Below are 11981 nucleotides of genomic sequence, written 5' to 3'. Positions count from 1 at the left end.
ATCTTACTTGCAAAACAAACAGCTTGGCGCTTGAACGGAATTGATCTACCAGATCCAACAAACTGCAGCACAACTTTCACCAAAGCAAACTGACATTTGCTCCAGAGTCACACACAGACGCAGTCACACTACGCAAGTTGGCTAAAAATTTGTGTTGTCTCGGTGGCGAATCTAACCGAAAACATCATTGATTACTGAAGTTAAGTTCATGACATGAACCCACAAAAAAAGAGTTCATGACATGATATAAATTTTATTGAGCTTGGACAGTAATTTACCATAGGATTTACAAAGTTCGTCGGAGTCGGCGAACCTCGATAAACCACACAAGCAGCCTATTCGGCTGGGGCTGAAACGATCGTATACGATCGTGGATTATTACTACTGGCTGGCTTGGTGTGAGAGAAAAATATTGTTGTGGCTGGAAATTTACGATCGTTTACGACCAAGCGAACAAGCTCACCGAAAGGAACAACCAGATATGCAAGCGCATTACATTAGAGCATTTCAGTGACAGTTATTCCTTTTTTTTAAATCACTATATAATTCAAGCCAACTGTGCACTACTGGACACAGCAACATTGCCGAGGGCAAAAGACTTTGCCGAGGGCCTGATTTCGGGCACTCGGCAAATCCTTTCTTTGCCGAGGGCCGCCCTCGGCGAAGCTTAGCCCTCGGCAACGGCTCGTTCGCCGAGGGCCGGACCCTCGGCAATCAACGGCCCACGGCAAAGGCCCACCTTTGCCGAGGGCCGGGCCCTCGTCACAGTACCGCCTCTCGGCGACCTCGGCCGAGCGTGACGGCGGCACCGGCCGTCAGCCTTTGCCGAGGGCTCGGCGTTAGGCCCTCGGCAAAGAATTTGGAAATAAAAAAATAAAACTCTTTGCCGAGGGCCCGTTGTACAGGCCCTCGGCAAATATTTTGAACGGGATGGCGCCGGCGGAAATAAAAAGAAAACATCTTTGCCGAGGGCCTTGGATGTTGGCCCTCGGCAAAGAAATTAAATAAAAAAAATAAAAAAATCTTTGCCGAGGGCTCTGGATCTAGGCCCTCGGCAAAGAGGGGACCCCATATAAAAAAGGGAACGGCCGGGCGGGCGGCCTTATCCCAAGCCGCGCCCGCCCGAGCCGCCACTCGCCCGCCGCCGCCGCCGCTGGTCCGCCGCCGCCGCCGCCGCGCACGCCACCGCGCGCTCGGCCGCCGCGCGGACGCCGCCGCCGCGCAGGCCGCCGCGCGCTCGCCCGCCGCCGCCGCGCACGCCACGGCGCGCTCGGCCGCCGCGCGGACGCCGCCGCCGCGCAGGCCGCCGCCGCCCCTCCCCCGTCGCCCCCCGTTTCCTCCTCTCCTGTCGTCTCGCCCCGTCGCCTGCCCACGGCCCGCCGCCGCCCCGGCCGCGTCCTCCGCCGTCGTCGCCCGGAAGGTTCGGTGCCTCTGCTCCCTCCCCAGTCTCTTCTTTACAAAGTCACCTTGATTTCGCAATCTTGACCTGAAACCTTGAAATGTTGTTATTGCGCATCATTGTATTGCTTTTGCATGGATTAGTCTTTGTTGCTAGTGAACTGATGATTATTTCTGCATAACTGATCCGTAAAGGGACGTTTGAAATGATTCTACTACAAAGCTTAGCAAAATCTGAATAACAACATTTATGCTCGCTATTAAGTATGAATGGAATTAACTCCTATAGGAAGAGAAAAGTGTAATGTGCTTACTTACGGCCCAGAAAATTTAGGATTTACTGGTTCAGTACTTTTCTGCAGTTGCACTTGTTTTATTCACTGTCTAAGCGGGTCATGTTTTGAAGCAATTACTTGGGCATGCAATGCAGGTGGTTCTGGATAACGGCCTCGTCTGGACGACCTTGCCGTCACCTTCACTTCCCCGTCCCTCGGTCGAGTAGAAGGTAAAACCATGGGTTGTCGGCCATCGCGCCGTTTTTTGATGTGGATGGCCTTCGTGCCTCCCATTGTTGATGTGTCGGCCTTTGTGCCGTGAATGTGGGTGTTGGCCATCGAGCCGATTTTTTTTGCAGGTTTTGGAAACCTCCCCGTACAGGGGAGGTTCTGCCGAAATTTTTAACTTATACCCTTTTTTTTTGCAGAGCAGAGGACGTCAAAGGAGCTTCAGAGTAGTCGATCGTCCTCGTCGGCGCTGCGACTCTCCACTGCCCCGACTCGCCACTGCCCCGCTACCCTGTCTCCACCGCCACCTTAGGTATAAACAACCTCTACTCCTGTATCTTTGTCGTAGACTGCGTAAACCAGTTAGGCGTCTCCCGTCCGAAAGAGATACGGTTGGAGGCATGCAGATCACTGTGTGTATCTGACCGTATCTGTTTCGGATTGTCCACGTTTTTTGGACAGCCCGCGTATGCGTAGATGAGGTCAGTTTCCATGCTCCGCTCCGATCCGAGCCAGAATTTCGGCAGCACCTCCCCATTGTTCTCCGAATACACAAACTTCTTTGCAGGACGTGTATTGGGAGAACATCGGAGAGGTGCTGCCGAAATTCTGTCTCGGATAGGAGCGGAGCATGGAAACTGACCTCATCTACGCATACGTGGGTGGGATTAGGATCTATCCTCACCTATTAGACAGTAGGAACATCGGCTAGGTGTAGTTGATGGTTACGTTACTCGGTGATGTATTTGTCAAAGGATGGAGGACCGTCAGTGGATGTACACGGGGCGAAGAAGTCGAAACGATTACGACGTGGATTGGGTGAAGAGGACAGATGACTTCTTGAAACATGTTTGAGCTTGCAGGCCCAGACCGATTCGTCCATGAGTGATGAGTTGAAACAAGTTGCGAACGGCTGCCAAGCTAGGGTGAAGTCATTTACCGGATATGACGTGAATGGTTATCGTTTCCACACACCAAGATACGAGCAAACCCGGCCCAATCGGAAAACCACAAATAGCGGAGTTTGTACGCCTGGCACTGATGGTCTCGACTACCATGGAAGAGTTGAGGAGATCTACCAACTAGAATTTGATGGTGACAAACCTCTTAAACCTGTCATGTTCAAATGCCACTGGTTCAATCCTCGCGAAACGAGACTGACCCCTCATCTTGGGCTAGTCGAGGTGCGAGAAGATTCCGTTTATCCGGGAAAAGACATCTACATTGTGGCTCAACAGGCCGTGCAGGTGTATTACACGAGATATGCCAACCAAGCCAAACAGGAGCTTCAGGGTTGGGCTATTGTGCACCAGGTTTCTCCACACGGCAAACTACCAACCCCTAACGATGACGATTACAACTTTAACACAAACACATATGATGGAGAGTTCTATCAGGAAGATGGGCTACCGGGGATGCTTCAGATAGTCCTACCCGAGGCCCTCGAAATGGAAGTAGACAACGAAACAGTTGATGACGAGGACGATGGAGATGTGGTGCAAAATGCCAAGGACATACAAATGCTTGAGCGATTACTTGTAGCAAGTGACGAGGACGATAACATAGAACCTTCGGATAGTGTTGCCTATTTGGATAATGTTGACAGTGATGACGAGACCTATAATCCCAATCATGAAGATTATTCGTAATACATGTAATACTATGTCTTGTTTATTTATTTTCATTTATATTTTGTTTATTTATTTTCAGTCTCTAATATGTGTACTAACAAGTCTTGTTCATTCTTCGTGCGTGCAGGTGATTGATCAAAGATGGCGAGCAGCCGGCCACGACGTGACACACCCTCGGCTTACGCGAGGAGGCCACCGGAGGAGGGGGAGGCAGGCGAGGGACAGTTGCAGGAGGCAGCGGGAGGATGAGGGACAACGACAGGAGGCCGCGGGAGGAGGGGGAGGCAGACGACAGGAGGCAGTGGTAGGAGGCAGCGGACTCAGCCCCCTGAGCCCGTGCCACCGACGGAGGAGCACGAGGAGGAGGAGGAGGTCGAGGAGGAGCAGGGTGCGGCGCTCGAGGACGAGGGAGGCGAGGCGTCGGGTGTCTACCAGCGAGGCCCGGCGACGCTCCCTTCGTTTCCGCTTCCTCAGAACCGTCTAGTGCTTCGCCCTGTGCCGCCCAAGTAAGTAAATATAAATGATATCACAACTACTTCATATGATATGTTTGAAATCGAAAGAGAAACTGATAAATTTTCTTCTTACTTGTGCAGGGCTTGGGAGGTGTTGTCAGGTACTCCTCTGTGCTCTCCCGCGACCGTCTTGGGTGTGTTGTGCCGGAAGTGGTTCCCCGGCATTGTGGAGTTGCCGTCGGAGGCCCGAGAGCCAGCCTACACGTGGGACAGGTACGCCCTGGGCGAGGACGACCAGTACCGCAACAAGCAGGAGCGGATACTTGCTGAGTTTTGGGTAAGTTCCTCTCGCACAACATTAATCAATCCTTCACATTGAATTCTATTTTTTTCAAATAACGATTGGATATATCATCTTTTATGCAGAGGTTTTTCAGGGCCGAAGAAGGAACCGAGGGCCTCGCTGATCATGTGGCGCATGCAGCCTGTAGGAAGTATGTCACCGACATGTTTCACGAGGCGCGCGTCCAGGCCCACATAGACTACTACGCGTCGGCTCGTAGAATGACAGTCACCAAGAGGGAGGCTCGACAGATGATGCTGACCCAGGAGCAGTACCTTGAGGTACATGAATAACATTGATATTATTTTGTTTTTGAATTAAATATGTTCAATTTCATCTTCATATATGTCAAACACTCGTTGACTTGTAGGTGATTCCCTGGTGGTGCCGAGCGCATGCCGACGCCTGGACAATGATCGTGGCTAGGTGGTTCACGCCGGCCTACATAGAGAAGCACGAGTCTCAGCGGGCACTGCGTATGCTCAGGCCAGCTGCCACTCACCATCAAGGCAGCAGGAGTCTCCCCGGATTCAAATCGGCATATGTAAGTGATTTTTCTTCTATTTAGTTTCACGCTTAACGTATGCCTGATTGCTCACCACCTGCCGCCTTTCTCGCAGGAGGCTGCGCACCCGGACGAGGATGTCTCGATGTTCACGGCGTGGGCTATGTCCCACCAGACCAGGGTGGCCGGCGACGTCACCTGGGACCCCGGCTGCCCCTCGCGAGGCATACTCCGACCCTAACGTGTACACTAAAGTCCAGGAGTACACGTCGGCGGTACAGCAGCGGCACGGGCCAGAGTACGACGTCCGCACTGAGCCCATTGATGCCGAGGCCATCATGAGGCTCGGTGGCGGCAGGAAGCACGGCCGGACGTGGATTGCGAACGCCGCCATCGACCCCACCACTGTTCCCACTCTGAGCCAGCTCCGAGCACAGAGCACGAGTTCCAGCCAGCCCATACGCTCACGGCCTACTCCGACACTGCAGCGGGTCGATGCGCTCGAGGTAATTCTTGTTTTACTCGTCGTAAATTAATATTCTCACACTTGAGTTAGATTTGCATTACTGAAATATTGGAGTGCAATATTGCAGGCCCAGAACAACGAGAAGACGGCGAAGATCACGGCCCTCACTGCTCGGCTGGAGGCTGAGCAGGCCGCTCGGGAGGCCCAGGAGGTCAGGATTGCAGAAATGATGCAAATCATGCAAGCTCTTGGGCAGAAGACGGGTGTGCCTGTGCAGATGTCAGCTCCTCCGCCTCAGGTGCCGCACGCGTTTGCAGCTACTCCTGTAAGCGTTAAAGTTCACTTCTCGCTTGTGTGACATAGAAACCCAGAGAACACTAGCTACTGATTTGCTTGTATGACATAGAAACCCAGACAACACTAGCTATAAAAAATTTGATAGGTTTCTGTCTAAATACTAAAACTGTAGTCCTAGAATAATTACTGCAATCTCACATAAGCATATAATTGTTTGTGCAGCCTCAGTCGGTGGGTTCCAATAACCCCCCTCGTGCGTCACCTGATTCTGGAGGCTTCGTTACACCACCCTCGACGCAGAGGCCAGACGGTTGGGAAGGTTGGTGACGCAGAGGCCAGACGGTTGGAGAGGTTGGCCAGCCTCGGTCGGATTTGAACTTGTGGACTTGACACTTGAGTTAGATTGTGGACTTATGGAATTGTTGAATTTGGACTTGTGATGATACATGTGATGATCTATGTGATATCTGTGAGATATATGTGATATTTGTGAGATATATGTGATGATTGTGATATTTGTGGGATATTTCTGCTGTTGAATATATATATATATTTTTTGTCTGCATGGAAAGCAAGAAACAGGTGGAATGTTGAAAATTTTCACTGGTCTTTGCCGAGGGCCTTGACCATAGCCCTCGGCAAAGAAATTCCCAGGAAAAATTAAAAACAGGTCTTTGCCGAGGGCCTTAACCATAGCCCTCGGCAAAGAAATTCCCAGGAAAAATTAAAAAGTAGGTCTTTGCCGAGGGTTTTGAACACAGCCCTCGGTAAAGAAATTCCGAGACAAAAATAAAAACGTAGGTCTTTGCCGAGGGCCTTCGATATAGCTCTCGGCAAAGAAATTCCGAGAAAAAAAAAGAAAATAGGTCTTTGCCGAGGGCCCTGCGGTATAGCTCTCGGCAAATAAATTTCAAAAAAAAGCTCTTTGCCGAGGGCCTGTATGTCAGCCCTCGGCAAAGACGCCGTGGAAAATAACCGCGTACCTAACGGCTACTTTACTTTGCCGAGGGCCGCCGTTAGCCCTCGGCAAATACTTTGCCGAGTGCCCGATAAAAGGCCCTCGGCAAAGACTCCTTCGCCGACATTTTTTTTCCCGAGGGTTCTTCACCGAGGGCTGCCCTCGGCCCTCGGCAAAGACCCTAGGTCCAGTAGTGGTGATCCTACCTTCACATTTAAGTCCTTTTTGAAAAACGCAAGAATTTTAAAATAATCATATAAAAGTTTTACAAGAATCAGCTCATTTAAAAAATAAAACATATTAAACAGGGGAAAAACGCGTTACAATTTTTCTTTTTTTGAGGAAAAAAACACGTTACAAATGGCCTTAGACCATCTTTAACAAGGAACCAATATGGACATCCAAACCTAAAATAGGCAATAAGAGACCCAAAATCAGCTTACAACAGAGTATTTAAGTATTTATACGGGACATCTATTTTGGGTTGCCTGATAGTACAACCCAAATATAAACATTCTCACTTATTAAAACTCATTTGCAGAAAGAATTCTCTTTTGAATCTTGTTGTTGAAGAAGATGCCGAATATGTATTGAATCATTTACCTAACATTTGCTCCAGAGTCACAGAGACGCAGTCACATTACGCAAGTTGGCTAAAAATTTGTGTTGTCTCGGTGGCGAATCTAGCTAAAAACATCATTGATTACTGAAGTTAAGTTCATGACATGAACCCACAAAAAAAGAGTTCATGACATGATATAAATTTTATTGAGCTTGGACAGTAATTTTCCATAGGATTTACAAAGTTCGTCGGAGTCGGCGAACCTCGATAAACCACACAAGCAGCCTATTCGGCTGGGACTGAAACGATCGTATACGATCGTGGATTATTTGTGAGAGAAAAATATTGTTGTGGCTGGAAATTTACGATCGTTTACGACCAAGCGAACAGGCTCACCGAAAGGAACAACCAGATATGCAAGCGCATTACATTAGAGCATTTCGATGACAGTTATTCCTTTTTTTAATCACTATATAATTCAAGCCAACTGTGATCCTACCTTCACATTTAAGTCCTTTTTGAAAAACGCAAGATTTTTAAAATAATCATATAAAAGTTTCACAAGAATCAGCTCATTTAAAAATAAAACGCGTTACAAAATTTTTTTTAGGAAAAATACGCGTTACAAATGGTCTTAGATCGTCTCCAATAAGGAACTAATATGGACATCCAAACCTAAAATTGACAGTAACAAACTCAAAATTAGCTTCCAAAAGAGTATTTATACGAGACATCTATTTTGGGTTGCCTAAGAGTAGAACCCAAATATGGGTATTCTTTCTCATGGAACCTATTTGCAGAAAAAATTCTCTTTTAAATCTTGTTGTTGAAAAAGATACCAGATATATATTGAATTATTTACTTATAGTGCTATCTAAAAGATAAATAAGTCTTGTATTTTGAGCGTAGAAATAACCCTACAGTTCATATCGTGGTGGAACATTCCTCTTCGACGTCCACACAGAAATGGCACAATACACCAATCCCAGCCCGAGTCCTGGACACCTCATTGGAGGTCAACACCCCCTAGGCCCAGTCCCCATTTGCTCATCTTCCGCGGCTGAACTGGTTCATCGCGCGCCCCTTCCCCATGGGGATCTCCGCCGGCGGCACCGCTGTCGCCGCCCTGCCGATCCTCATCCTCCTGCTGCTGCTGCCGCACCCCGCGGCGCCATTCTCCTTCACATACAACTTCACCTCGCCCTCGGACACACCGCCGCCCGGGATTGCCTTCCAGGGGGACGCCTTCTACAACAAGGCGATCCGCCTCACCCGCGACGAGCGCCTCGGCCCCATCACCAGCAGCACCGGCCGCGCCTTCTACTCCCGCGCCGTCCCGCTCGCCGACCCCGTCTCCCGCCGCCCGGCCTCCTTCGTCACCGCCTTCGCCTTCTCCATCGCCGCCCCCGACCCGGCCTCCGCCTCGGGCGACGGGCTCGCCTTCTTCCTCTCCCCGTTCCCCTCCGTCCTCCCCGAATCCTCTGCGGGGGGGCTCCTCGGCCTCTTCAATTCCTCCTCGGTCCGCGCCGGCACGCTCGTCGCCGTCGAGTTCGATACCTACAAGAACGAGTGGGACCCCAGCGGCGACCACGTCGGCGTCGATCTCGGGGGCATCGTCTCCGCCGCCACCGCCGACTGGCCTACCAGCATGAAGGACGGCCGCACGGCTCACGCGCGCGTCGAGTACGACGGCGGCGCCAAGAACCTCACCGTCGCGCTCTCCTACGGCTCCGCGCGCCCCAACGCCACGGACGACGTCCTTCTCTGGTACGCCGTCGATCTGAGGGACCACCTGCCGGACTCCGTCGCCGTAGGCTTCTCCGCCGCCACGGGCGAGGCCGCGGAGCTGCACCAGGTGCTGTACTGGGAGTTCACCTCCACCTTTGACCCCAAGGAAGAGACGGTGGTCCTGTGGGTGGTGCTAGGATTGTGCGCTCGTACTCGTCGGCGCGGGCATCGTTTGGTTCGTCAGGCAATGGAGAAAGGCAGGACAATTCGACGACGGTGACATCGAGGTCGACGACGTCATGGGAGGCGAGTACGACGAGCTCGCGGACGAGTTCGTTGTCCAGAGCGGCCCGAGAAGGTTCAGGTACGCCGAATTGGCGGCGGCCACGAAGAATTTCGCCGAGGACCGGAAGCTCGGGCAAGGCGGGTTCGGCACCGTGTACCGGGGGTACCTGAAGGAGCTCGGCTTGGAGGTTGCCATCAAGAGGGTGTCCAAGGGCTCGACGCAGGGGCGCAAGGAGTACGCCGCCGAGGTGCGCATCATCAGCCAGCTACGCCACCGGCACCTCGTCCGCCTCGTCGGTTGGTGCCACGAGCACCGGGGCGATTTCCTGCTCGTGTACGAGCTCATGCCCAACGGCAGCGTCGACCACCACCTCTACGGCAAGGGCGTGCTCCTCACCTGGCCGATGCGGTACGACATTGCGCTGAGCCTCGCGTCGGCGATGCTCTACCTCCACGAGGAGTGTCTGCAGTGCATCGTCCACCGGGATATCAAGCCGAGCAATGTCATGCTGGACTCCACCTTCAGCGCGAAGCTCGGGGACTTTGGCCTTGCCAAGCTCGTGGAACATGGCAGCCAGCCGTACACCACTGTCCTGGCGGGCACACTGGGCTACTTGGCGCCGGAGTGCGTGATGACAGGCAAGGCGAGCCGGGAGTCAGACGTGTACAGCTTCGGTGTCGTGGCTTTGGAGATCGCGTGCGGCCGACGGCCGGCAGAGCTCAACGAGGAGCCAAGCAAGGCGAGACTGGTGCCGTGGGTGTGGGAGCTGTATGGCAAGAACGCCTTCCTTGAAGCAGCAGACTGGAGGCTGAAGGGGCAGTTCGATGAGAAGCAGATGGAGCGCCTGATGATTGTGGGTTTGTGGTGTGCTCATCCTGACTATGCGCATAGGCCAAGCATCAGGCAGGCCCTGAACGTGCTTAAATTCGAGGCACCATTGCCGGCGCTGCCACCGAAGATGCCGGTGCCGACGTACTTTCCCTTGCCTGATTTGGTTGCTTCGATTTCTGTTGCGGGAACCTCGAGCGCCACCGAGGATCCAGTTGTTAGTGATTATGGATCCTCAGGTAAAGCTTCATCGGTCAGGGATAGGCTGCTGGAGCCATGAGCCCATGACAGAGCTTTCTGAAGCTGAAACCAAAAAAAAACATTGCGGACCCCAACAGGAAAATGTTGTTGTGCTGATGGTGTTTTTTTACTTTATACACGAGGCAGTGATTATGTGATTTTGAGATTCAGTTGTATATAATCGAAATGTGTTAATTGTTGATTCATAGGTAAGGGTGACAAAAACAATTTCTCCTGTGTTACTTAGGGCAGTCCCAATACACAAATCATCATAGTTTGGCTTATCAGCTAAAATCTATAGTATTTTTCTCTCACAATAAATCAGCCAAGATCGATTTATCAGCCGGCTTTAATAAAGTCGCACAAGTGAGGGAAGGAAAAACAAGAAACGACGTCTTCGCGGAGATCGAGAGTCGAAGTACCGCCTGCAACCCCGCAGTGAGAACGGCGGCCACGCTACCCGGGGCCTCGCCGTCGCCACGGAGGAGGTGATCGAGGCGAGCGAGGATGCGCGCAATCCGGTCGGCGTCCGCGCGGAGGAAGACGACGCATGAGAGGCGGCCGCTGGGCACCAGGGGCAAGGACGTCGGCCTGGTGCTCCCTAAGCCCGCCGCCTCCGCCATGGCCCGTTCGGCGCTCGCAGAGAAGCAGCGCTACTCCAACTCGCGCAAGGCCACCTGCTGCTAGCCTGCTACTACTTTTTCTCCATCTCACGCCGGAGGCAGCAAAGAGCCGGCAAAGTTCTGGCCAGCCAACCCCAGCAACTGCAAGTGCGTGTACTTCAAACTTCTGTATGTTTTTCCAAATCGCGGCAAGCACGTCACCGCGGAAGCTGTCCAGACGCTACTGCTCGCCGGCCTGCAGAAGCACAGCTGGTGCCCGCCGCCTGGAACGCGCTCCAGCAGGGCCGATACAGGGACCCCGTCGCCGCATGGGGCTCGCTCCGCGAGTTCATGCAGCACAGTTACACGTCCGGGTTGCACGAACAAATGGAGGAGCAAAGGATCCGATGAATGATAGTTCATATCTCTTCTCTACCCCTATAATACACCACTTCAAATTATCCTACAGCCACCAAACAAATATCACCTCTACAGTCATAATCTATACTATGTTCACCCACCAAAACGCACATAGAAAAAGATAACTAAAAAACATACCCACCAAATTAAGTCTCACTTATCCTGTCTCTCCTTACACATCCGACGGCCGATATTCGTTGGATCTCCCACCCCAGAGCGCCTCCGCTCCCCTTCCCCGCAAGGCGTCGCACGCGTCTCCGCTCCCCTTCCCCGCAAGGCCGCAACCCCTCCCCGAAATCACGCAAGAGCGGGGAAAAAAAATTCCGTAGCAGCGACGGCGACCTCACTCGTAGCTACGGCGGCGGTGCTCCCACTCGCAGTGACGGCGACCGCAGGCAAGGAGTGCTCGAGCTGCGGCACCCCGACGCGAGATCGTGCCCCCGCCCCAGCGACGCTGCAGCCTCCGAGGCTCCGCCGGCGCGTGCGGACCCCGCGGCCATCACTCAGACCGCCGCCGCGGCCACCCAGGCCGGACGACGAGGCAAATAGCCGGCCGCCCGTGCCGTCCAGGAGGTACGGCGTGCACTTCTCGGCGTCCAGCTTCATCAGGCGGCGCTCACCGCTCTGCTCGAGTACTCCGGCATGCTCCGTCCAAATCCCGGCGACGGAACCCAACAGGCTGCTGCCACAGGTACGTGCGCCCGTCTACGTTGGTCACCCGTCAGCCGGCGGTCGGCGCTCGTCGGCCACGGACACGCG

At 52.9% G+C, this 11981-nt stretch overlaps 2 long non-coding RNA genes and 1 pseudogene across 2 annotated transcripts; all 3 read left to right on the top strand.

Moving 5' to 3' along the window:
* Positions 1 to 1303: 1303 nt before the first annotated feature.
* LOC136450554 (uncharacterized) lies at positions 1304 to 3773 on the top strand. Its single transcript, XR_010758377.1, has 4 exons — positions 1304 to 1420; positions 1829 to 1903; positions 2102 to 2214; positions 3660 to 3773. It is a non-coding gene; the product is annotated as an uncharacterized lncRNA (long non-coding RNA).
* Positions 3774 to 4532: 759 nt separating this feature from the next.
* Positions 4533 to 5038, top strand: LOC136450555 (uncharacterized). Its single transcript, XR_010758378.1, has 3 exons — positions 4533 to 4611; positions 4701 to 4874; positions 4951 to 5038. It is a non-coding gene; the product is annotated as an uncharacterized lncRNA (long non-coding RNA).
* Positions 5039 to 8132: 3094 nt separating this feature from the next.
* On the top strand, positions 8133 to 10446 carry LOC136450548 (L-type lectin-domain containing receptor kinase IX.1-like; annotated as a pseudogene).
* The last annotated feature ends 1535 nt before the right edge of the window (positions 10447 to 11981 follow it).

The sequence above is a fragment of the Miscanthus floridulus genome, chromosome 5 (assembly GCF_019320115.1).
Source record: "Miscanthus floridulus cultivar M001 chromosome 5, ASM1932011v1, whole genome shotgun sequence".
In the NCBI taxonomy this organism is placed as follows: Eukaryota; Viridiplantae; Streptophyta; class Magnoliopsida; order Poales; family Poaceae; genus Miscanthus; species Miscanthus floridulus.
The sequence above is the reverse complement of the archived record's forward strand: the minus strand, read 5'-3'. Positions and strand labels throughout refer to the sequence as shown.